This window comes from Phalangium opilio, unplaced genomic scaffold, assembly GCF_054372755.1.
Source record: "Phalangium opilio isolate 3A_F unplaced genomic scaffold, DU_Popi_V2 ptg000390l_1, whole genome shotgun sequence".
In the NCBI taxonomy this organism is placed as follows: domain Eukaryota; kingdom Metazoa; phylum Arthropoda; class Arachnida; order Opiliones; family Phalangiidae; genus Phalangium; species Phalangium opilio.
In genome coordinates this window covers 5421055-5446776 of record NW_028324234.1, presented here as the reverse complement: position 1 = coordinate 5446776, position 25722 = coordinate 5421055, and the positions used below count along the sequence as shown (strand labels likewise).

The following is a 25722-nucleotide window of genomic DNA, read 5'->3' as shown; positions in this document are numbered from 1 at the left end:
TATTGTGGATAAGTTTTGACTTTTTACGCTACATATGAGACCCCACAACACCTCTCCCGGGTGGGCTCGAACCTTCAACCTTTCGATTAACAGCTGAACGCGCTAATCATTGCGCCACGGAAGCCCAAAAATTAAATGTTCGTCAGGTATTGTAAAAAACTCTGACATTTTACGTTACATCTGAGACCTCACAACACCGCATCCCGGATGGGCTCGAACCTCAAACCTATTGGTTAACAGCCGAACGCGCTAATCATTGAGCCACGGAAGCCCAGAAATTAAATGGTTGTCACGTATTGTGGAAAAGTTTTGACTTTTTACGCTACATCTGAGACCCCACAACACCTCTCCCGGGTGGGCTCGTACCACCAACCTCTCGATTAACAGCTGAACGAGCTAACCATTGCGCCACGGAAGCCCAAAAATTCAATGTTCGACAGGTATTGTGGAAAAACTCAGACATTTTATGTTACATTTGAGACGTCACAACACCGCTCCCGGGAGAGCTCAAACCACCAGTCTTTTGAATAGCAGCTGAACGCGCTAACCATTGCGCCACGGAAGCCCAAAAGTTAAATGCTCGTCAGGTATTATGTAAAAACCTTGACTTTTTACGTCACATCTGAGACCTCACAACACTGCTCCCGGATGGGGTCGAACCACCAACCTATTGGTTAACAGCCGCACGCGCTAACCATTGCGCCACGGAAGCCCAAAAATTAAATGGTCGTCATTTATTGTGCAAAAACTTTGGCTTTCTACGTTACATTTCAGATCCCACAACACGGCTCCCGGGTGGGCTCGAACCACCAACCTATTGGTTAACAGCCGAACGCGCTAACCATTGCGCCACGGAAGCCCAAAAATTAAATGATCGTCAGTTATTGTGGGAAAACCTTGGCTTGCTACGTTACATTTGAGATCCCACAACGCCGCTCCCGGGTGGGCTCGAACCACTAACCTATTGGTTAACAGCCGAACGCGCTAACCATTGAGCCACGGAGGCTCAGAAATTAAATGGTTGTCACGTATTGTGGAAACGTTTTGACTTTTAACGCTACATCTGAGACCCCACAACACCTCTCCCGGGTGGGCTCGAACCACCAACCTTTCGGTTAACAGCCGAACGCGCTAACCATTGCGCCATGGAAGCCCAAAAATTAAATGTTCGTCAGGTATTGTGGAAAAACCTTGACTTTTTACGTCACATCTGAGACCTCACAACACCGCTCCCGGATGGGCTCGAACCAACAACCTATTGGTTAACAGCCGAACGCGCTAACCATTGAGCCACGGAAGCTCAGAAATTAAATGGTCGTCACGTATTGTGGAAAAACTTTGGCTTTCTACGTTACATTTGAGATCCCACAACACCGCTCCCGGGCGGGCTCGAACCACCAACCTATTGGTTAACAGCCGAACGCGTTAACCATTGCGCCACGGAAGCCCAAAAATTAAATGGTCGTCAGGTATTTTGGAAAAACTTTGGCTTTCTACGTTACGTTTGAGATCCCACAACGCCGCTCCCGGGTGGGCTCGAACCACTAACCAATTTGTTAACAGCCGAACGCGCTAACCATTGAGCCACGGAAGCTCAGAAATTAAATGATTGTCACGTATTGTGGATAAGTTTTGACTTTTTACGCTACATATGAGACCCCACAACACCCCTCCCGGGTGGGCTCGAACCTTCAACCTTTCGATTAACAGCTGAACGCGCTAATCATTGCGCCACGGAAGCCCAAAAATTAAATGTTCGTCAGGTATTGTAAAAAACTCTGACATTTTACGTTACATCTGAGACCTCACAACACCGCATCCCGGATGGGCTCGAACCACAAACCTATTGGTTAACAGCCGAACGCGCTAATCATTGAGCCACGGAAGCCCAGAAATTAAATGGTTGTCACGTATTGTGGAAAAGTTTTGACTTTTTACGCTACATATGAGACCCCACAACACCTCTCCCGGGTGGGCTCGTACAACCAACCTCTCGATTAACAGCTGAACGAGCTAACCATTGCGCCACGGAAGCCCAAAAATTCAATGTTCGACAGGTATTGTGGAAAAACTCTGACATTTTATGTTACATTTGAGACGTCACAACACCGCTCCCGGGAGAGCTCAAACCACCAGTCTTTTGAATAGCAGCTGAACGCGCTAACCATTGCGCCACGGAAGCCCAAAAGTTAAATGCTCGTCAGGTATTATGTAAAAACCTTGACTTTTTACGTCACATCTGAGACCTCACAACACCGCTCCCGGATGGGGTCGAACCACCAACCTATTGGTTAACAGCCGAACGCGCTAACCATTGCGCCACGGAAGCCCAAAAATTAAATGGTCGTCATTTATTGTGCAAAAACTTTGGCTTTCTACGTTACATTTCAGATCCCACAACACCGCTCCCGGGTGGGCTCGAACCACCAACCTATTGGTTAACAGCCGAACGCGCTAACCATTGAGCCACGGAAGCTCAGAAATTAAATGGTTGTCAGGTATTGTGGAAAACCTTGACTTTTTACGTCACATCTGAGACCTCACAACACCGCTCCCGGATGGGCTCGAACCACCAACCTATTGGTTAACAGCCGAACGTGCTAACCATTGCGCCACGGAAGCCCAAAAATTAAATGGTCGTCAGGTATTGTGGAAAAATTTTGGCTTTCTACGTTACATTTGAGATCACACAACACCGCTCCCGGGTGGGCTCGAACCACCAACCTATTGGTTAACAGCCGAACGCGCTAACCATTGCGCCAAGGAAGCCCAAAATTTAAATGCTCGTCAGGTATTGTGTAAAAACCTTGACTTTTTACGTCACATCTGAGACCTCACAACACCGCTCCCGGATGGGCTCGAACCACCAACCTATTGCATAACAGCCGAACTCGCTAACCATTGCGCCACGGAAGCCCAAAACCTAAATGCTCGTCAGGTATTGTGCAAAAAACTTGACTTTTTACGTCACATCTGAGACCTCACAACACCGCTCCCGGATGGGCTCGAACCACCAACCTATTGGTTAACAGCCGAACGCGCTAACCATTGAGCCACGGAAGCTCAGAAATTAAATGGTTGTCAGGTATTGTGGAAAACCTTGACTTTTTACGTCACATCTGAGACCTCACAACACCGCTCCCGGATGGGCTCGAACCACCAACCTATTGGTTAACAGCCGAACGTGCTAACCATTGCGCCACGGAAGCCCAAAAATTCAATGGTCGTCAGGTATTGTGGAAAAACCTTGACTTTTTACGTCACATCTGAGACCTCACAACACCGCTCCCGGATGGGCTCGAACCACCAACCTATTGGTTAACAGCCGAACGCGCTAACCATTGAGCCACGGAAGCTCAGAAATTAAATGGTCGTCACGTATTGTGGAAAAACTTTGGCTTTCTACGTTACATTTGAGATCCCACAACACCGCTCCCGGGTGGGCTCGAACCACCAACCTATTGGTTAACAGCCGAACGCGTTAACCATTGCGCCACGGAAGCCCAAAAATTAAATGGTCGTCAGGTATTTTGGAAAAACTTTGGCTTTCTACGTTACGTTTGAGATCCCACAACGCCGCTCCCGGGTGGGCTCGAACCACTAACCAATTTGTTAACAGCCGAACGCGCTAACCATTGAGCCACGGAAGCCCAAAAATTAAATGGTCGTCAGGTATTTTGGTAAAACTTTGGCTTTCTACGTCACATCTGAGACCTCACAACACCGCTCCCGGATGAGCTCGAACCACCAACCTATTGGTTAACAGCCGAACGCGCTAACCATTGAGCCACGGAAGCTCAGAAATTAAATGATTGTCACGTATTGTGGATAAGTTTTGACTTTTTACGCTACATATGAGACCCCACAACACCTCTCCCGGGTGGGCTCGAACCTTCAACCTTTCGATTAACAGCTGAACGCGCTAATCATTGCGCCACGGAAGCCCAAAAATTAAATGTTCGTCAGGTATTGTAAAAAACTCTGACATTTTACGTTACATCTGAGACCTCACAACACCGCATCCCGGATGGGCTCGAACCACAAACCTATTGGTTAACAGCCGAACGCGCTAATCATTGAGCCACGGAAGCCCAGAAATTAAATGGTTGTCACGTATTGTGGAAAAGTTTTGACTTTTTACGCTACATCTGAGACCCCACAACACCTCTCCCGGGTGGGCTCGTACCACCAACCTCTCGATTAACAGCTGAACGAGCTAACGGTGTTGTGAGGTCTCAGATGTGACGTAAAAAGTCAAGTTTTTTACACAATACCTGACGAGCATTTAATTTTTGGGATTCCGTGGCGCAATGTTTAGCGCGTTCGGCTGTTAACCAATAGGTTGGTGGTTCGAGCCCATCCGGGAGCGGTGTTGTGAGGTCTCAGATGTGACCATTGAGCCACGGAAGCCCAAAAATTAAATGGTCGTCAGGTATTTTGGTAAAACTTTGGCTTTCTACGTCACATCTGAGACCTCACAACACCGCTCCCGGATGAGCTCGAACCACCAACCTATTGGTTAACAGCCGAACGCGCTAACCATTGAGCCACGGAAGCTCAGAAATTAAATGATTGTCACGTATTGTGGATAAGTTTTGACTTTTTACGCTACATATGAGACCCCACAACACCTCTCCCGGGTGGGCTCGAACCTTCAACCTTTCGATTAACAGCTGAACGCGCTAATCATTGCGCCACGGAAGCCCAAAAATTAAATGTTCGTCAGGTATTGTAAAAAACTCTGACATTTTACGTTACATCTGAGACCTCACAACACCGCATCCCGGATGGGCTCGAACCACAAACCTATTGGTTAACAGCCGAACGCGCTAATCATTGAGCCACGGAAGCCCAGAAATTAAATGGTTGTCACGTATTGTGGAAAAGTTTTGACTTTTTACGCTACATCTGAGACCCCACAACACCTCTCCCGGGTGGGCTCGTACCACCAACCTCTCGATTAACAGCTGAACGAGCTAACCATTGCGCCACGGAAGCCCAAAAATTCAATGTTCGACAGGTATTGTGGAAAAACTCTGACATTTTATGTTACATTTGAGACGTCACAACACCGCTCCCGGGAGAGCTCAAACCACCAGTCTTTTGAATAGCAGCTGAACGCGCTAACCATTGCGCCACGGAAGCCCAAAAGTTAAATGCTCGTCAGGGATTATGTAAAAACCTTGACTTTTTACGTCACATCTGAGACCTCACAACACCGCTCCCGGATGGGGTCGAACCACCAACCTATTGGTTAACAGCCGAACGCGCTAACCATTGCGCCACGGAAGCCCAAAAATTAAATGGTCGTCATTTATTGTGCAAAAACTTTGGCTTTCTACGTTACATTTCAGATCCCACAACACCGCTCCCGGGTGGGCTCGAACCACCAACCTATTGGTTAACAGCCGAACGCGCTAACCATTGAGCCACGGAAGCTCAGAAATTAAATGGTTGTCAGGTATTGTGGAAAACCTTGACTTTTTACGTCACATCTGAGACCTCACAACACCGCTCCCGGATGGGCTCGAACCACCAACCTATTGGTTAACAGCCGAACGTGCTAACCATTGCGCCACGGAAGCCCAAAAATTAAATGGTCGTCAGGTATTGTGGAAAAATTTTGGCTTTCTACGTTACATTTGAGATCACACAACACCGCTCCCGGGTGGGCTCGAACCACCAACCTATTGGTTAACAGCCGAACGCGCTAACCATTGCGCCAAGGAAGCCCAAAATTTAAATGCTCGTCAGGTATTGTGTAAAAACCTTGACTTTTTACGTCACACCTGAGACCTCACAACACCGCTCCCGGATGGGCTCGAACCACCAACCTATTGCATAACAGCCGAACGCGCTAACCATTGCGCCACGGAAGCCCAAAACCTAAATGCTCGTCAGGTATTGTGCAAAAAACTTGACTTTTTACGTCACATCTGAGACCTCACAACACCGCTCCCGGATGGGCTCGAACCACCAACCTATTGGTTAACAGCCGAACGCGCTAACCATTGCGCCACGGAAGCCCAAAAGTTAAATGCTCGACAGGTATTGTGTAAAAACCTTGACTTTTTACGTCACATCTGAGACCTCACAACACCGCTCCCGGATGGGCTCGAACCACCAACCTATTGGTTAACAGCCGAACGCGCTAACCATTGAGCCACGGAAGCTCAGAAATTAAATGGTTGTCAGGTATTGTGGAAAAACTTGACTTTTTACGTCACATCTGAGACCTCACAACACCGCTCCCGGATGGGCTCGAACCACCAACCTATTGGTTAACAGCCGAACGTGCTAACCATTGCGCCACGGAAGCCCAAAAATTAAATGGTCGTCAGGTATTGTGGAAAAATTTTGGCTTTCTACGTTACATTTGAGATCACACAACACCGCTCCCGGTTGGGCTCGAACCACCAACCTATTGGTTAACAGCCGAACGCGCTAACCATTGCGCCAAGGAAGCCCAAAATTTAAATGCTCGTCAGGTATTGTGTAAAAACCTTGACTTTTTACGTCACATCTGAGACCTCACAACACCGCTCCCGGATGGGCTCGAACCACCAACTTATTGCTTAACAGCCGAACGCGCTAACCATTGCGCCACGGAAGCCCAAAACCTAAATGCTCGTCAGGTATTGTGCAAAAAACTTGACTTTTTACGTCACATCTGAGACCTCACAACACCGCTCCCGGATGGGCTCGAACCACCAACCTATTGGTTAACAGCCGAACGCGCTAACCATTGCGCCACGGAAGCCCAAAAGTTAAATGCTCGTCAGGTATTGTGTAAAAACCTTGACTTTTTACGTCACATCTGAGACCTCACAACACCGCTCCCGGATGGGCTCGAACCACCAACCTATTGGTTAACAGCCGAACGCGCTAACCATTGAGCCACGGAAGCTCAGAAATTAAATGGTTGTCAGGTGTTGTGGAAAAACTTTGGCTTTCTACGTTACATTTGAGACCCCACAACACCTCTCCCGGGTGGGCTCGAACCACCAACCTTTCGATTAACAGCTGAACGCGCTAACCATTGCGCCACGGAATCCCAAAAATTAAATGCTCGTCAGGTATTGTGTAAAAACCTTGACTTTTTACGTCACATCTGAGACCTCACAACACCGCTCCCGGATGGGCTCGAACCACCAACCTATTGGTTAACAGCCGAACGCGCTAACCATTGCGCCACGGAAGCCCAAAAGTTAAATACTCGTCAGGTATTGTGTAAAAACCTTGACTTCTTACGTCACATCTGAGACCTCACAACACCGCTCCCGGATGGGCTCGAACCACCAACCTATTGGTTAACAGCCGAACGCGCTAACCATTGCGCCACGGAAGCCCAAAAGTTTAATGCTCGTCAGGTATTGTGTAAAAACCTTGACTTTTTACGTCACATCTGAGACCTCACAACACCGCTCCCGGATGGGCTCGAACCACCAACCTATTGGTTAACAGCCGAACGCGCTAAACATTGCGCCACGGAAGCCCAAAAGTTAAATGCTCGTCAGGTATTGTGTAAAAACCTTGACTTTTTACGTCACATCTGAGACCTCACAACACCGCTCCCGGATGGGCTCGAACCACCAACCTATTGGTTAACAGCCGAACGCGCTAAACATTGCGCCACGGAATCCCAAAAATTAAATGCTCGTCAGGTATTGTGTAAAAACCTTGACTTTTTACGTCACATCTGAGACCTCACAACACCGCTCCCGGATGGGCTCGAACCACCAACCTATTGGTTAACAGCCGAACGCGCTAACCATTGCGCCACGGAAGCCCAAAAGTTAAATGTTCGACAGGTATTGTGTAAAAACCTTGACTTTTTACGTCACATCTGAGACCTCACAACACCGCTCCCGGATGGGCTCGAACCACCAACCTATTGCTTAACAGCCGAACGCGCTAACCATTGAGCCACGGAAGCTCAGAAATTAAATGGTTGTCAGGTATTGTGGAAAACCTTGACTTTTTACGTCACATCTGAGACCTCACAACACCGCTCCCGGATGGGCTCGAACCACCAACCTATTGGTTAACAGCCGAACGTGCTAACCATTGCGCCACGGAAGCCCAAAAATTAAATGGTCGTCAGGTATTGTGGAAAAATTTTGGCTTTCTACGTTACATTTGAGATCACACAACACCGCTCCCGGGTGGGCTCGAACCACCAACCTATTGGTTAACAGCCGAACGCGCTAACCATTGCGCCAAGGAAGCCCAAAATTTAAATGCTCGTCAGGTATTGTGTAAAAACCTTGACTTTTTACGTCACATCTGAGACCTCACAACACCGCTCCCGGATGGGCTCGAACCACCAACCTATTGCTTAACAGCCGAACGCGCTAACCATTGCGCCACGGAAGCCCAAAACCTAAATGCTCGTCAGGTATTGTGCAAAAAACTTGACTTTTTACGTCACATCTGAGACCTCACAACACCGCTCCCGGATGGGCTCGAACCACCAACCTATTTGTTAACAGCCGAACGCGCTAACCATTGCGCCACGGAAGCCCAAAAGTTAAATGCTCGTCAGGTATTGTGTAAAAACCTTGACTTTTTACGTCACATCTGAGACCTCACAACACCGCTCCCGGATGGGCTCGAAACACCAACCTATTGGTTAACAGCCGAACGCGCTAACCATTGAGCCACGGAAGCTCAGAAATTAAATGGTTGTCAGGTGTTGTGGAAAAACTTTGGCTTTCTACGTTACATTTGAGACCCCACAACACCTCTCCCGGGTGGGCTCGAACCACCAACCTTTCGATTAACAGCTGAACGCGCTAACCATTGCGCCACGGAATCCCAAAAATTAAATGCTCGTCAGGTATTGTGTAAAAATCTTGACTTTTTACGTCACATCTGAGACCTCACAACACCGCTCCCGGATGGGCTCGAACCACCAACCTATTGGTTAACAGCCGAACGCGCTAACCATTGCGCCACGGAAGCCCAAAAGTTAAATGTTCGTCTGGTGTTGTGGAAAAACTCTGACATTTTACGTTACATCTGAGACGTCACAACACCGCTCCCGGGAGGGCTCGAACCACCAACCTTTCGGTTAACAGCTGAACGCGCTGACCATTGCGCCACTGAAGCCCAAAAATTAAATTTTCGTCAGGTATTGAGGTAAAACTTTGACTTTTTACTTCACATCCTAGACCTCACAACACCGCTCCCGGATGGGCTCCAACCACCAACCTTTCGATTGACAGCCGAACGCGCTAACCATTGAGCCACGGAAGCTCAGAAATAAAATGGTTGTCACGTATTGTGGAAAAGTTTTGACTTTTTACGCTACATCTGAGACCCCACAACACCTCTTCCGGGTGGGCTCGAACCACCAACCTTTCGATTAACAGCTGAACGCGCTAACCATTGCGCCACGGAAGCCCAAAAATTAAATTTTCATCAGGTATTGTGGAAAAACTCTGACATTTTACGTTACATCGGAGACATCACAACACCGCTCCCGGATGGGCTAGAACCTCCAACCTATTGGTTAACAGCCGAACGCGCTAACCATTGAGCCACGGAAGCTCAGAAATTAAATGGTTGTCAGGTATTGTTGAAAAGTTACGACTTTTCAAGCTACATCTGAAACCCCACAAAACCTCTCTCGTTTGGGCTCGAACCACCAACCTTTCGGTTAACAGCTGAACGCGCTGACCATTGCGCCACTGAAGCCCAAAAATTAAATGTTCGTCAGGTATTGTGGAAAAACTCCGACATTTTACGTTACATCTGAGACGTCACAACACTTCTCCCGGATGGGCTCGAACCACCAACCTATTGGTTAATAGCCGAACGCGCTAACCATTGCGCCACTGAAGCCCAAAAATTAAATTTTCGTCAGGTATTGAGGTAAAACTTTGACTTTTTACTTCACATCTGAGGCCTCACAACACCGCTCCCGGATGGGCTCGAACCAACAACCTTTCGGTTAACAGCCGAACGCGCTAACCATTCGCCACGGACGCCCAAAAATTAAATGGTCGTCAGGTATTGTGGAAAAACTTTGGCTATTTACGTTACATTTGAGATCCAAAAACACCGCTCCCGGGTGGGCTCGAACCACCAAGCTATTGGTTAACAGCCGAACGCGCTAACCATTGAGCCACGAAAGATCAGAAAATAAATGGTTATCACGTATTATGGAAAAAGTTTGACTTTTCACGCTTCATCTGAGACCTCACAACACCTCTCCCGGGTGGGCTCGAATACCAACCTTTCGATTAACAGCTGAACGCGCTAACCATTGCGCCACGGAAGCCCAAAAATTAAATGCTCGTCAGGTATTGTGGAAAAACTCTGACATTTTACGTTACATCTGAGACGTCACAACACCGCTCCCGGGAGGGCTCGAACCACCAACCTTTCGGTTAACAGCTGAACGCGCTAACCATTCGCCACGGACGCCCAAAAATTAAATGGTCGTCAGGTATTGTGGAAATACTTTGGCTATTTACGTTACATTTGAGATCCAAAAACACCGCTCCCGGGTGGGCTCGAACCACCAACCTATTGGTTAACAGTCGAACGCGCTAACCATTGAGCCACGGAAGATCACAAATTAAATGGTTGTCACGTATTGTGGAAAAGTTTTGACTTTTAACGCTACATCTGAGACCCCACAACACCTCTTCCGGTGTGCTCGAACCACCAACCTTTCGATTAAGTGCTCGACGCGCTAATTATTGCGCCACGGAAGGCCAAAAATTAAATGCTCGTCAGGTATTGTGGAAAAACTCTGACATTTTACGTAACATCTGAGACGTCACAACACCGCTCCCGGATGGGCTCGAACCACCAACCTTTCGGTTAACAGCCGAACGCGCTAGCCATTGCGCCACGGACGCCCAAAAATTAAATGGTCGTCAGGTATTGTGGAAATACTTTGGCTATTTACGTTACATTTGAGATCCAAAAACACCGCTCCCGGGTGGGCTCGAACCACCAACCTATTGGTTAACAGTCGAACGCGCTAACCATTGAGCCACGGAAGATCACAAATTAAATGGTTGTCACGTATTGTGGAAAAGTTTTGACTTTTAACGCTACATCTGAGACCCCACAACACCTCTTCCGGTGTGCTCGAACCACCAACCTTTCGATTAAGTGCTCGACGCGCTAATTATTGCGCCACGGAAGGCCAAAAATTAAATGCTCGTCAGGTATTGTGGAAAAACTCTGACATTTTACGTAACATCTGAGACGTCACAACACCGCTCCCGGATGGGCTCGAACCACCAACCTTTCGGTTAACAGCCGAACGCGCTAGCCATTGCGCCACGGACGCCCAAAAATTAAATGGTTGTCAGGTTTTGTTGAAAAGTTACGACTTTTCACGCTACATCTGAGACCCCACAAAACCTCTCTTTTGGGCTCGAACCACCAACCTTTCGGTTAACAGCTGAACGCGCTAACCATTGCGCCACGGAAGCCCAAAAATTAAATGGTCGTCAGGTATTGTGGAAAAACTTTGGCTATTTACGTTACATTTGAGATCCAAAAACACCGTTCCCGGGTGGGCTCGAACCACCAAGCTAATGGTTAACAGCCGAACGCGCTAACCATTGAGCCACGAAAGATCAGAAAATAAATGGTTATGACGTATTATGGAAAAAGTTTGACTTTTCACGCTACATCTGAGACCTCACAACACCTCTCCCGGGTGGGCTCGAACCACCAACCTTTCGATTAACAGCTGAACGCGCTAACCATTGCGCCACGGAAGCCCAAAAAATAAATGCTCGTCAGGTATTGAGGTAAAACTTTGACTTTTTACTTCACATCCGAGACCTCACAACACCGCTCCCGGATGGGCTCGAACCTCCAACCTTTCGATTAACAGCCGAACGCGCTAACCATTGAGCCACGGAAGCTCAGAAATTAAATGGTTGTCACGTATTGTGGAAAAGTTTTGACTTTTTACGCTACATCTGAGACCCCACATCACCTCTTCCGGGTGGGCTCGAACCACCAACCTTTCGATTAACAGCTGAACGCGCTAACCATTGCGCCACGGAAGCCCAAAAATTAAATGTTCGTCAGGTATTGTGGAAAAACTCTGACATTTTACGTTACATCTGAGACATCAGAACACCGCTCCCGGATGGGCTAGAACCACCAACCTATTGGTTAACAACCGAACGCGCTAACCATTGAGCCACGGAATCTCAGAAATTAAATGGTTGTCAGGTATTGTTGAAAAGCTACGACTTTTCACGCTACATCTGAGACCCCACAAAACCTCTCTCGTTTGGGCTCGAACCACCAACCTTTCGGTTAACAGCTGAACGCGCTGACCATTGCGCCACTGAAGCCCAAAAATTAAATGTTCGTCAGGTATTGTGGAAAAATTCTGACATTTTACGTTACATCTGAGACGTCACAACACTTCTCCCGGATGGGCTCGAACCACCAACCTATTGGTTAATAGCCGAACGCGCTAACCATTGCGTCACTGAAGCCCAAAAATTAAATTTTCGTCAGGTATTGAGGTAAAACTTTGACTTTTTACTTCACATCTGAGGCCTCACAACACCGCTCCCGGATGGGCTCGAACCACCAACCTTTCGGTTAACAGCCGAATGCGCTAACCATTCGCCACGGACGCCCAAAAATTAAATGGTCGTCAGGTATTGTGGAAAAACTTTGGCTATTTACGTTACATTTGAGATCCAAAAACACCGCTCCCGGGTGGGCTCGAACCACCAACCTATTGGTTAACAGCCGAACGCGCTAACCATTGAGCCACGAAAGCTCAGAAAATAAATGGTTGTCACGTATTGTGGAAAGGTTTTGACTTTTTACGCTACATATGAGACCCAACAACACCTCTCCCGGGTGGGCTCGAACCACCAACCTTTCGATTAACAGCTGAACGCGCTAACCATTGCGCCACGCAAGCCCAAAAATTAAATGTTCGTCAGGTATTGTGGAAAAACTCTGACATTTTACGTTACATCTGAGACGTCACAACACTTCTCCCGGATAGGCTCGAACCACCAACCAATTGGTTAACAGCCGAACGCGCTAACCATTGAGCCACAGAAGCTCAGAAATTAAATGGTTGTTAGGTTTTGTGGATAAGTTATGACTTTTTACGTTACATCTGAGACCCTACAACACCTCTCCCAGGTGGGCTCGAACCACCATCCTTTCGGTTAACAGCCGAACGCGCTAACCATTGCGCCAAGGAAGCCCAAAAATTAAATGGTTGTCACGTATTGTGGAAAAATTTTGACTTTTAACGCTACATCTGAGACCCCACAACACCTCTTCCGGGTGGGCTCGAACCACCAACCTTTCGATTAACAGCTGAACGCGCTAACCATTGCGCCACGGAAGCCCAAAAATTAAATGTTCGTCAGGTATTGTGGAAAAACTCTCACATTTTACGTTACATCTGAGACGTCACAACACCGCTCCCGGGAGGGCTCGAACAACCAACCTTTCGGTTAACAGCTGAACGCGCTGACCATTGCGCCACTGAAGCCCAAAAATTAAATTTTCGTCAGGTATTGAGGTAAAACTTTGACTTTTTACTTCACATCCGAGACCTCACAACACCGCTCCCGGATGGGATCGAACCACCAACCTTTCGATTGACAGCCGAACGCGCTAACCATTGAGCCACGGAAGCTCAGAAATTAAATGGTTGTCACGTATTGTGGAAAAGTTTTGACTTTTTACGCTACATCTGAGACCCCACAACACCTCTTCCGGGTGGGCTCGAACCACCAACCTTTCGATTAACAGCTGAACGCGCTAACCATTGCGCCACGGAAGCCCAAAAATTAAATGTTCGTCAGGTATTGTGGAAAAACTCTGACATTTTACGTTACATCTGAGACATCACAACACCGCTCCCGGATGGGCTAGAACCTCCAACCTATAGGTTAACAGCCGAACGCGCTAACCATTGAGCCACGGAAGCTCAGAAATTAAATGGTTGTCAGGTATTGTTGAAAAGTTACGACTTTTCAAGCTACATCTGAGACCCCACACAACCTCTCTCGTTTGGGCTCGAACCACCAACCTTTCGGTTAACAGCTGAACGCGCTGACCATTGCGCCACAGAAGCCCAAAAATTAAATGGTCGTCAGGTATTGTAGAAAAACTTTGGCTATTTACGTTACATTTGAGATCCAAAAACACCGCTCCCGGATGGGCTCGAACCACCAAGCTATTGGTTAACAGCCTAACGCGCTAACCATTGAGCCACGAAAGATCAGAAAATAAATGGTTATCACGTATTATGGAATAATTTTAACTTTTCACGCTACATCTGAGACCTCACAACACCTCTTCCGGGTGGGCTCGAACCACCAACCTTTCGATTAACAGCTGAACGCGCTAACCATTGCGCCACGGAAGCCCAAAAATTAAATGCTCGTCAGGTATTGTGGAAAAACTCTGACATTTTACGTTACATCTGAGACGTCACAACACCGCTCCCGGGAGGGCTCGAACCACCAACCTTTCGGTTAACAGCTGAACGCGCTGACCATTACGCCACTGAAGCCCAAAAATTAAATTTTCGTCAGGTATTGAGGTAAAACTTTGACTTTTTACTTCACATCCGAGACCTCACAACACCGCTCCCGGATGGGCTCGAACCACCAATCTTTCGATTGACAGCCGAACGCGCTAACCATTGAGCCACGGAAGCTCAGAAATGAAACGGTTGTCACGTATTGTGGAAAAGTTTTGACTTTTTACGCTACATCTGAGACCCCACAACACCTCTTCCGGGCGGGCTCGAACCACCAACCCTTCGATTAACAGCTGAACGCGCTAACCATTGCGCCACGGAAGCCCAAAAGTTAAATGTTCGTCAGGTGTTGTGGAAAAACTCTGACATTTTACGTTACATCTGAGACGTCACAACACCGCTCCCGGGAGGGCTCGAACCACCAACCTTTCGGTTAACAGCTGAACGCGCTGACCATTGCGCCACTGAAGCCCAAAAATTAAATTTTCGTCAGGTATTGAGGTAAAACCTTGACATTTTACTTCTCATCTGAGACCTCACAACACCGCTCCCGGATGGGCTCGAACCACCAACCTTTCGGTTAACAGCCGAACGCGCTAACCATTCGCCACGGACGCCCAAAAATTAAATGGTCGTCAGGTATTGTGGAAAAACTTTGGCTATTTACGTTACATTTGAGATCCAAAAACACCGCTCCCGGGTGGGCTCGAACCACCAACCTATTGGTTAACAGCCGAACGCGCTAACCATTGAGCCACGGAAGATCAGAAATTAAATGGTTGTCACGTATTGTGGAAAAGTTTTGACTTTTAACGCTACATCTGAGATCCCACAACACCTCTTCCGGGTGGGCTCAAACCACCAACCTTTCGATTAAGAGCTGGACGCGCTAATTACTGCGCCACGGAAGCCCAAAAATTAAATGTTCGTCAGGTATTGTGGAAAAACTCTGACATTTTACGTAACATCTGAGACGTCACAACACCGCTCCCGGATGGGCTCGAACCACCAACCTTTCGGTTAACAGCCGAACGCGCTAGCCATTGCGCCACGGACGCCCAAAAATTAAACGGTTGTCAGGTATTGTTGAAAAGTTACGACTTTTCACGCTACATCTGAGACCCCACAAATCCTCTCTCGTTTGGGCTCGAACCACCAACCTTTTGTTTAACAGCTGAACGCACTAACCATTGCGCCACGGAAGCCCAAAAATTAAATGGTCGTCAGGTATTGTAGAAAAACTTTGGCTATTTACGTTACATTTGAGATCCAAAAACACCGCTCCTGGGTGGGCTCGAACCACCAAGCTATTGGTTAACAGCCGAACGCGCTAACCATTGAGCCACGAAAGATCAGAAAATAAATGGTTATCACGTATTATGGAAAAAGTTTGACTTTTCACGCTACATCTGAGACCTCACAGCACCTCTCCCGGGTGGGCTCGAACCACCAACCTTTCGATTAACAGCTGAACGCTCTAACCATTGCGCCACGGAAGCCCAAAAATTAAATGCTCGTCAGGTATTGTGGAAAAACTCTCACATTTTACGTTACATCTGAGACGTCACAACACCGCTCATGGGAGGGCTCGAACCACCAACCTTTCGGTTAACAGCTGAACGCGCTGACCATTGCGCCACTGAAGCCCAAAAATTAAATTTTCGTCAGGTATTGAGGTAAAACTTTGACTTTTTACTTCACATCCGAGACCTCACAACACCGCTCCCGGATGCGATCGAACCACCAACCTTTCGATTGACAGCCGAACGCGCTAACCATTGAGCCACGGAAGCTCAGAAATTAAATGGTTGTCACGTATTGTGGAAAAGTTTTGACTTTTTACGCTACATCTGAGACCCCACAACACCTCTTCCGGGTGGGCTCGAACCACCAACCTTTCGATTAACAGCTGAACGCGCTAACCATTGCGCCACGGAAGCCCAAAAATTAAATGTTCGTCCGGTATTGTGGAAAAACTCTGACATTTTACGTTACATCTGAGACATCACAACACCGCTCCCGGATGGGCTAGAACCTCCAACCTATAGGTTAACAGCCGAACGCGCTAACCATTGAGCCACGGAAGCTCAGAAATTAAATGGTTGTCAGGTATTGTTGAAAAGTTACGACTTTTCAAGCTACATCTGAGACCCCACAAAACCTCTCTCGTTTGGGCTCGAACCACCAACCTTTCGGTTAACAAATGAACGCGCTGACCATTGCGCCACTGAAGCCCAAAAATTAAATGTTCGTCAGGTATTGTGGAAAAACTCCGACATTTTACGTTACATCTGAGACGTCACAACACTTCTCCCGGATGGGCTCGAACCACCAACCTATTGGTTAATAGCCGAACGCGCTAACCATTGCGCCACGGAAGCCCAAAATTTAAATGGTCGTCAGGTGCTGTGGAAAAACTATGACATTTTACGTTACATCTGAGACCTCACAACACCGCTCCCGGATGGGCTCGAACCACCAACCTATTGGTTATCAGCCGAACGCGCTAACCATTGAGCCACGGAAGCTCAGTAATTAATTGGTTGTCAGGTATTGTGGAGAAACTCAGACTTTTTACATTATATCTGAGACCCCACAAAACGCTCCCGGAGGGGCTCGAACCACCAACCTTTTGAATAACAGCTGAGCGCACTAACCATTGCGCCACGGAAGCCCAAAAATTAAATGTTCGTCAGGTATTGTGGAAAAACTCTGACTTTTCACGTTACATCTGAGACACCACAAAACGCTCCCGGATGGGCTCGAACCACCAAACTTTCGGTTCGTCAGTTATTGTGGAAAACGTTTGACTTCTTACGTTACATCTGAGACCTCACAACACCGCTCCCAGATGGGCTCGAACCACCAACCTATTGGTTATCAGCCGAACGCGCTAACCATTGAGCCACGGAAGCTCAGTAATTAATTGGTTGTCAGGTATTGTGGAGAAACTCTGACTTTTTACATTATATCTGAGACCCCACAAAACGCTCCCGGAGGGGCTCGAACCACCAACCTTTTGAATAACAGCTGAGCGCGCTAACCATTGAGCCACGGAAGCTCAGAAATTAAATGGTTGTCACGTATTGTGGAAAAGTTTTGACTTTTTACGCTACATCTGAGACCCCACAACACCTCTTCCGGGTGGGCTCGAACCACCAACCTTTCGATTAACAGCTGAACGCGCTAACCATTGCGCCACGGAAGCCCAAAAATTAAATGTTCGTCCGGTATTGTGGAAAAACTCTGACATTTTACGTTACATCTGAGACATCACAACACCGCTCCCGGATGGGCTAGAACCTCCAACCTATAGGTTAACAGCCGAACGCGCTAACCATTGAGCCACGGAAGCTCAGAAATTAAATGGTTGTCAGGTATTGTTGAAAAGTTATGACTTTTCAAGCTACATCTGAGACCCCACAAAACCTCTCTCGTTTGGGCTCGAACCACCAACCTTTCGGTTAACAGCTGAACGCGCTGACCATTGCGCCACTGAAGCCCAAAAATTAAATGTTCGTCAGGTATTGTGGAAAAACTCCGACATTTTACGTTACATCTGAGACGTCACAACACTTCTCCCGGATGGGCTCGAACCACCAACCTATTGGTTAATAGCCGAACGCGCTAACCATTGCGCCACGGAAGCCCAAAATTTAAATGGTCGTCAGGTGCTGTGGAAAAACTATGACATTTTACGTTACATCTGAGACCTCACAACACCGCTCCCGGATGGGCTCGAACCACCAACCTATTGGTTATCAGCCGAACGCGCTAACCATTGAGCCACGGAAGCTCAGTAATTAATTGGTTGTCAGGTATTGTGGAGAAACTCAGACTTTTTACATTATATCTGAGACCCCACAAAACGCTCCCGGAGGGGCTCGAACCACCAACCTTTTGAATAACAGCTGAGCGCACTAACCATTGCGCCACGGAAGCCCAAAAATTAAATGTTCGTCAGGTATTGTGGAAAAACTCTGACTTTTCACGTTACATCTGAGACACCACAAAACGCTCCCGGATGGGCTCGAACCACCAAACTTTCGGTTCGTCAGTTATTGTGGAAAACGTTTGACTTTTTACGTTACATCTGAGACCTCACAACACCGCTCCCAGATGGGCTCGAACCACCAACCTATTGGTTATCAGCCGAACGCGCTAACCATTGAGCCACGGAAGCTCAGTAATTAATTGGTTGTCAGGTATTGTGGAGAAACTCTGACTTTTAACATTATATCTGAGACCCCACAAAACGCTCCCGGAGGGGCTCGAACCACCAACCTTTTGAATAACAGCTGAGCGCGCTAACCATTGAGCCACGGAAGCTCAGAAATTAAATGGTTGTCACGTATTGTGGAAAAGTTTTGACTTTTTACGCTACATCTGAGACCCCACAACACCTCTTCCGGGTGGGCTCGAACCACCAACCTTTCGATTAACAGCTGAACGCGCTAACCATTGCGCCACGGAAGCCCAAAAATTAAATGTTCGTCAGGTATTGTGGAAAAACTCTGACATTTTACGTTACATCTGAGACATCACAACACCGCTCCCGGATGGGCTAGAACCTCCAACCTATAGGTTAACAGCCGAACGCGCTAACCATTGAGCCACGGAAGCTCAGAAATTAAATGGTTGTCAGGTATTGTTGAAAAGTTACGACTTTTCAAGCTACATCTGAGACCCCACAAAACCTCTCTCGTTTGGGCTCGAACCACCAACCTTTCGGTTAACAGCTGAACGCGCTGACCATTGCGCCACAGAAGCCCAAAAATTAAATGGTCGTCAGGTATTGTAGAAAAACTTTGGCTATTTACGTTACATTTGAGATCCAAAAACACCGCTCCCGGATGGGCTCGAACCACCAAGCTATTGGTTATCAGCCTAACGCGCTAACCATTGAGCCACGAAAGATCAGAAAATAAATGGTTATCACGTATTATGGAATAATTTTAACTTTTCACGCTACATCTGAGACCTCACAACACCTCTCCCGGGTGTGCTCGAACCACCAACCTTTCGATTAACAGCTGAACGCGCTAACCATTGCGCCACGGAAGCCCAAAAATTAAATGCTCGTCAGGTATTGTGGAAAAACTCTGACATTTTACGTTACATCTGAGACGTCACAACACCGCTCCCGGGAGGGCTCGAACCACCAACCTTTCGGTTAACAGCTGAACGCGCTGACCATTGCGCCACTGAAGCCCAAAAATTAAATTTTCGTCAGGTATTGAGGTAAAACTTTGACTTTTTACTCCACATCCGAGACCTCACAACACCGCTCCCGGATGGGCTCGAACCACCAATCTTTCGATTGACAGCCGAACGCGCTAACCATTGAGCCACGGAAGCTCAGAAATGAAACGGTTGTCACGTATTGTGGAAAAGTTTTGACTTTTTACGCTACATCTGAGACCCCACAACACCTCTTCCGGGCGGGCTCGAACCACCAACCCTTCGATTAACAGCTGAACGCGCTAACCATTGCGCCACGGAAGCCCAAAAGTTAAATGTTCGTCAGGTGTTGTGGAAAAACTCTGACATTTTACGTTACATCTGAGACGTCACAACACCGCTCCCGGGAGGGCTCGAACCACCAACCTTTCGGTTAACAGCTGAACGCGCTGACCATTGCGCCACTGAAGCCCAAAAATTACATTTTCGTCAGGTATTGAGGTAAAACCTTGACATTTTACTTCTCATCTGAGACCTCACAACACCGCTCCCGGATGGGCTCGAACCACCAACCTTTCGGTTAACAGCCGAACGCGCTAACCATTCGCCACGGACGCCCAAAAATTAAATGGTCGTCAGGTATTGTGGAAAAACTTTGGCTATTTACGTTACATTTGAGATCCAAAAACACCGCTCCCGGGTGGGCTCGAACCACCAACCTATTGGTTAACAGCCGAACGCGCTAACCATTGAGCCACGGAAGATCAGAAATTAAATGGTTGTCACGTATTGTGGAAAAGTTTTGACTTTTAACGCTACATCTGAGATCCCACAACACCTCTTCCGGGTGGGCTCAAACCACCAACCTTTCGATTAAGAGCTGGACGCGCTAATTACTGCGCCATGGAAGCCCAAAAATTAAATGTTCGTCAGGTATTGTGGAAAAACTCTGACATTTTACGTAACATCTGAGACGTCACAACACCGCTCCCGGATGGGCTCGAACCACCAACCTTTCGGTTAACAGCCGAACGCGCTAGCCATTGCGCCACGGACGCCCAAAAATTAAACGGTTGTCAGGTATTGTTGAAAAGTTACGACTTTTCACGCTACATCTGAGACCCCACAAATCCTCTCTCGTTTGGGCTCGAACCACCAACCTTTCGTTTAACAGCTGAACGCACTAACCATTGCGCCACGGAAGCCCAAAAATTAAATGGTCGTCAGGTATTGTAGAAAAACTTTGGCTATTTACGTTACATTTGAGATCCAAAAACACCGCTCCTGGGTGGGCTCGAACCACCAAGCTATTGGTTAACAGCCGAACGCGCTAACCATTGAGCCACGAAAGATCAGAAAATAAATGGTTATCACGTATTATGGAAAAAGTTTGACTTTTCACGCTACATCTGAGACCTCACAGCACCTCTCCCGGGTGGGCTCGAACCACCAACCTTTCGATTAACAGCTGAACGCGCTAACCATTGCGCCACGGAAGCCCAAAAATTAAATGCTCGTCAGGTATTGTGGAAAAACTCTCACATTTTACGTTACATCTGAGAGGTCACAACACCGCTCTCGGGAGGGCTCGAACCACCAACCTTTCGGTTAACAGCTGAACGCGCTGACCATTGCGCCACTGAAGCCCAAAAATTAAATTTTCGTCAGGTATTGAGGTAAAACTTTGACTTTTTACTTCACATCCGAGACCTCACAACACCGCTCCCGGATGGGATCGAACCACCAACCTTTCGATTGACAGCCGAACGCGCTAACCATTGAGCCACGGAAGCTCAGAAATTAAATGGTTGTCACGTATTGTGGAAAAGTTTTGACTTTTTACGCTACATCTGAGACCCCACAACACCTCTTCCGGGTGGGCTCGAACCACCAACCTTTCGATTAACAGCTGAACGCGCTAACCATTGCACCACGGAAGCCCAAAAATTAAATGTTCGTCCGGTATTGTGGAAAAACTCTGACATTTTACGTTACATCTGAGACATCACAACACCGCTCCCGGATGGGCTAGAACCTCCAACCTATAGGTTAACAGCCGAACGCGCTAACCATTGAGCCACGGAAGCTCAGAAATTAAATGGTTGTCAGGTATTGTTGAAAAGTTACGACTTTTCAAGCTACATCTGAGACCCCACAAAACCTCTCTCGTTTGGGCTCGAACCACCAACCTTTCGGTTAACAGCTGAACGCGCTGACCATTGCGCCACTGAAGCCCAAAAATTAAATGTTCGTCAGGTATTGTGGAAAAACTCCGACATTTTACGTTACATCTGAGACGTCACAACACTTCTCCCGGATGGGCTCGAACCACCAACCTATTGGTTAATAGCCGAACGCGCTAACCATTGCGCCACGGAAGCCCAAAATTTAAATGGTCGTCAGGTGCTGTGGAAAAACTATGACATTTTACGTTACATCTGAGACCTCACAACACCGCTCCCGGATGGGCTCGAACCACCAACCTATTGGTTATCAGCCGAACGCGCTTACCATTGAGCCACGGAAGCTCAGTAATTAATTGGTTGTCAGGTATTGTGGAGAAACTCAGACTTTTTACATTATATCTGAGACCCCACAAAACGCTCCCGGAGGGGCTCGAACCACCAACCTTTTGAATAACAGCTGAGCGCACTAACCATTGCGCCACGGAAGCCCAAAAATTAAATGTTCGTCAGGTATTGTGGAAAAACTCTGACTTTTCACGTTACATCTGAGACACCACAAAACGCTCCCGGATGGGCTCGAACCACCAAACTTTCGGTTCGTCAGTTATTGTGGAAAACGTTTGACTTTTTACGTTACATCTGAGACCTCACAACACCGCTCCCAGATGGGCTCGAACCACCAACCTATTGGTTATCAGCCGAACGCGCTAACCATTGAGCCACGGAAGCTCAGTAATTAATTGGTTGTCAGGTATTGTGGAGAAACTCTGACTTTTTACATTATATCTGAGACCCCACAAAACGCTCCCGGAGGGGCTCGAACCACCAACCTTTTGAATAACAGCTGAGCGCACTAACCATTGCGCCAAGGAAGCCCAAAAATTAAATGTTCGTCAGGTATTGTGGAAAAACTCTGACTTTTCACGTTACATCTGAGACACCACAAAACGCTCCCGGATGGGCTCGAACCACCAAACTTTCGGTTCGTCAGTTATTGTGGAAAACGTTTGACTTTTTACGTTACATCTGAGACCTCACAACACCGCTCCCAGATGGGCTCGAACCACCAACCTATTGGTTAACAGCCGAACGCGCTAACCATTGAGCCACGGAAGTTCAGAAATTAAATGTTTTTCCCATATTGTGAAAAAGTTTTGACTTTTTACGCTACATCTGAGACCCCAAAACACCTCTCCTGGTTGGGCTCGAAACACCAACCTTTCGGTTAACTGCTGAACGCGCTAACCATTGCGCCACGGAAGCCCAAATATTAAATGGTCGTCAGGTATTGTGGAAAAACCTCGACTTTTTACGTCACATCTGAGACATCACAACACCGCTCCCGGGTACGCTCGAACCACCAACCTTTCGGTTAACAGCCGAACGCGCTAACCATTGCGCCACGGAAGTCCAAATATTAAATGGTCGTCAGGTATTGTGGAAAACCCTCGACTTTTTACGTCACATCTGAGACATCACAACACCGCTCCCGGGTACGCTCGAACCACCAACCTTTTGAATAACAGTTGAGCACGCTAACCATTGCGCCACGGAAGCCCAAAAATTAAATGTTCGTCAGGTATTGTGGAAAAACTCTGACTTTTTACGTCACATCTGAGACCTCACAACACCGCTCCCGGATCTGCACGAACCACCAACCTTTCGGTTCATAGCCGAACGCGCTAACCAATGCGCCACGGAAACCCAAAAATTCAATCGTCGTCAGGTATTGTGGAAAAACTTTGGTTTTTACGTTACATTACAGATCCCACAACACTGCTCCCGGGTGGGCTCGAACCACCAACCTTTCGATTAACAGCTGGACGCGCTAATTATTGCGCCACGGAAGCCCAAAAATGAAATGTTCGTCAGGTATTGTGGAAAAAACTCTGACATTTTACGTAACATCTGAGACGTCACAACACCGCTCCCGGATGGGCTCGAACCACCAACCTCTCGGTTAACAGCCGAACGCGCTAACCATTGCGCCACGGACACCCAAAAATGAAATGTTCCTCAGGTATTGAGGTAAAACTTAGGCTATTTACGTTACATTTGAGATCCCAAAACACCGCTCCCGGGTGGGCTCGAACCACCAACCTATTGGTTAAAAGCCGAACGCGCTAACAATTGAGCCACGGAAGCTCAGAAAATAAATGGTTATCACGTATTATGGAAAAAGTTTGACTTTTCACGCTACATCTGAGACCTCACAACACCGCTCCCGGATGGGCTCGAACCACCAACCTTTCGATTAACAGCCGAACGCGCTAACCATTCGCCACGGACGCCCAAAAATTAAATGGTCGTCAGGTATTGTGGAAAAACTCTGACATTTTACGTTACATCTGAGACGTCACAACACCTCTCCCGGATGAGCTCGAACCACCAACCTATTGGTTAACAGCCGAACGCGCTAACCATTGCGCCACTGAAGCCCAAAAATTAAATTTTCGTCAGGTATTGAGGTAAAACTTTGACTTTTTACTTCACATCTGAGACCTCACAACACCGCTCCCGGATGGGCTCGAACCACCAACCTTTCGATTAACAGCTGAACGCGCTAACCATTGCGCCACTGAAGCCCAAAAATTAAATGCTCGTCAAGTATTGTGGAAAAACTCTGACATTTTACGTTACATCTGAGACGTCACAACACCGCTCCCGGGAGGGCTCGAACCAGTGATGGGCGCTCTCATCTCCTACTCATAATTTTGAGTAATTTATGAGTATAGGAGAGGGCTTTTTTGAGCTTGTGATATTAGCAGGAGAGGAGAGGTACTAAAATTTGAAATTGGAAGTGAGTTTGAGATGAGAGGTGGTTTTTCAACCTCCACGAGTAACTTTTGTGGTGAGATATTTTATTTTCAAAACTCGGAGAGATAACCTAGTGTTGAGAGCAATTTTTTTGGATCATGAGGAGAGTAGTTGGATGTGAGATATGATTTTTCGGTAGTCCATGAGTGGAGTGATAGGTGAGAGGCTGTTAAAAGGGCAATTTTTTTCTTGAAGTGAGTGTATGATATAAGTTTTTGGTTTTCCATGGAATGAGTGGTTGATATGAAATAGGTTTTTTAATGTGCTATGAAATGAGTGGTTGATGAGAAGTTCTTATACTCGATGAAAGGAGTGGTTGACGAGATGTCGTTATACTTGATGATAGAAGTGCTTGGTGAGATACTGGATGAAAGTAGTGGTTGATGGGAGACTTATTTTGGGCAGTAGGTAAAAAATACTACAACTGATAAATAGAAAAGAGAAACTTTGCACCGCCTGAAATTTAAATGAGTTACTTTCAAAGGCAAAACCCTACTATCTCAACCATAATAAAGGTTTATTTAATTATGTTGTGGCTGTCAGTTTTTCAGCTAAACGGAAATTACGGGATAACGTGTTTTGAGTTTGTACTTTTGATAAATTTTGAGATTATCTTTGAAGCGACTTATGTTATTTATAGGGGTTCAAAGAATTTAAAACACGCGTTAATAAGATAAGCCTTAGTATTCTAAGAGAGCGGTAGATTACCGACTACTGGTATTGAAGCTAGATTACCGTTGGACGCGCAACGCCCTAATACGTTTTCTTTCCAATGATTCTAAACAATTTTTAATAATATTAAGACTGAATTAGAAGATATTAATAAAAACTGCCTTTGTAGACAAAAAAGGGAAAGTGTAAAAGATAAGTATAAAAAATTAATTGCCTGAAGTACAGATATTCAAATTTTCCTTTTCGAGGAAATGATTATAAATCATCAATTATCTGAAAAAATTCTTATTATAGTTTTTTCACCTAAAATTTCATTTGCCCAAAAAATTTAAGCACAGTATTTTTCTAGTAGTT

At 46.8% G+C, this 25722-nt stretch overlaps 12 non-coding genes across 12 annotated transcripts; all 12 read right to left on the bottom strand.

The window, feature by feature from the left end:
* Positions 1-9185: 9185 nt before the first annotated feature.
* TRNAD-GUC (transfer RNA aspartic acid (anticodon GUC)) lies at positions 9186-9258 on the bottom strand. The gene has a single exon. It is a non-coding gene; the product is annotated as a tRNA-Asp (tRNA).
* A 4329-nt stretch (positions 9259-13587) lies between these two features.
* TRNAD-GUC (transfer RNA aspartic acid (anticodon GUC)) lies at positions 13588-13660 on the bottom strand. The gene has a single exon. It is a non-coding gene; the product is annotated as a tRNA-Asp (tRNA).
* Positions 13661-14616: 956 nt separating this feature from the next.
* Positions 14617-14689, bottom strand: TRNAD-GUC (transfer RNA aspartic acid (anticodon GUC)). The gene has a single exon. It is a non-coding gene; the product is annotated as a tRNA-Asp (tRNA).
* A 1543-nt stretch (positions 14690-16232) lies between these two features.
* On the bottom strand, positions 16233-16305 carry TRNAD-GUC (transfer RNA aspartic acid (anticodon GUC)). The gene has a single exon. It is a non-coding gene; the product is annotated as a tRNA-Asp (tRNA).
* Positions 16306-16820: 515 nt separating this feature from the next.
* TRNAN-AUU (transfer RNA asparagine (anticodon AUU)) lies at positions 16821-16893 on the bottom strand. Its single transcript has one exon. It is a non-coding gene; the product is annotated as a tRNA-Asn (tRNA).
* A 74-nt stretch (positions 16894-16967) lies between these two features.
* TRNAI-GAU (transfer RNA isoleucine (anticodon GAU)) lies at positions 16968-17040 on the bottom strand. The gene has a single exon. It is a non-coding gene; the product is annotated as a tRNA-Ile (tRNA).
* Positions 17041-18088: 1048 nt separating this feature from the next.
* On the bottom strand, positions 18089-18161 carry TRNAN-AUU (transfer RNA asparagine (anticodon AUU)). Its single transcript has one exon. It is a non-coding gene; the product is annotated as a tRNA-Asn (tRNA).
* Positions 18162-18235: 74 nt separating this feature from the next.
* TRNAI-GAU (transfer RNA isoleucine (anticodon GAU)) lies at positions 18236-18308 on the bottom strand. Its single transcript has one exon. It is a non-coding gene; the product is annotated as a tRNA-Ile (tRNA).
* Positions 18309-19797: 1489 nt separating this feature from the next.
* TRNAD-GUC (transfer RNA aspartic acid (anticodon GUC)) lies at positions 19798-19870 on the bottom strand. The gene has a single exon. It is a non-coding gene; the product is annotated as a tRNA-Asp (tRNA).
* A 1543-nt stretch (positions 19871-21413) lies between these two features.
* TRNAD-GUC (transfer RNA aspartic acid (anticodon GUC)) lies at positions 21414-21486 on the bottom strand. Its single transcript has one exon. It is a non-coding gene; the product is annotated as a tRNA-Asp (tRNA).
* Positions 21487-22001: 515 nt separating this feature from the next.
* TRNAN-AUU (transfer RNA asparagine (anticodon AUU)) lies at positions 22002-22074 on the bottom strand. Its single transcript has one exon. It is a non-coding gene; the product is annotated as a tRNA-Asn (tRNA).
* Positions 22075-22148: 74 nt separating this feature from the next.
* Positions 22149-22221, bottom strand: TRNAI-GAU (transfer RNA isoleucine (anticodon GAU)). Its single transcript has one exon. It is a non-coding gene; the product is annotated as a tRNA-Ile (tRNA).
* Positions 22222-25722: the final 3501 nt, after the last annotated feature.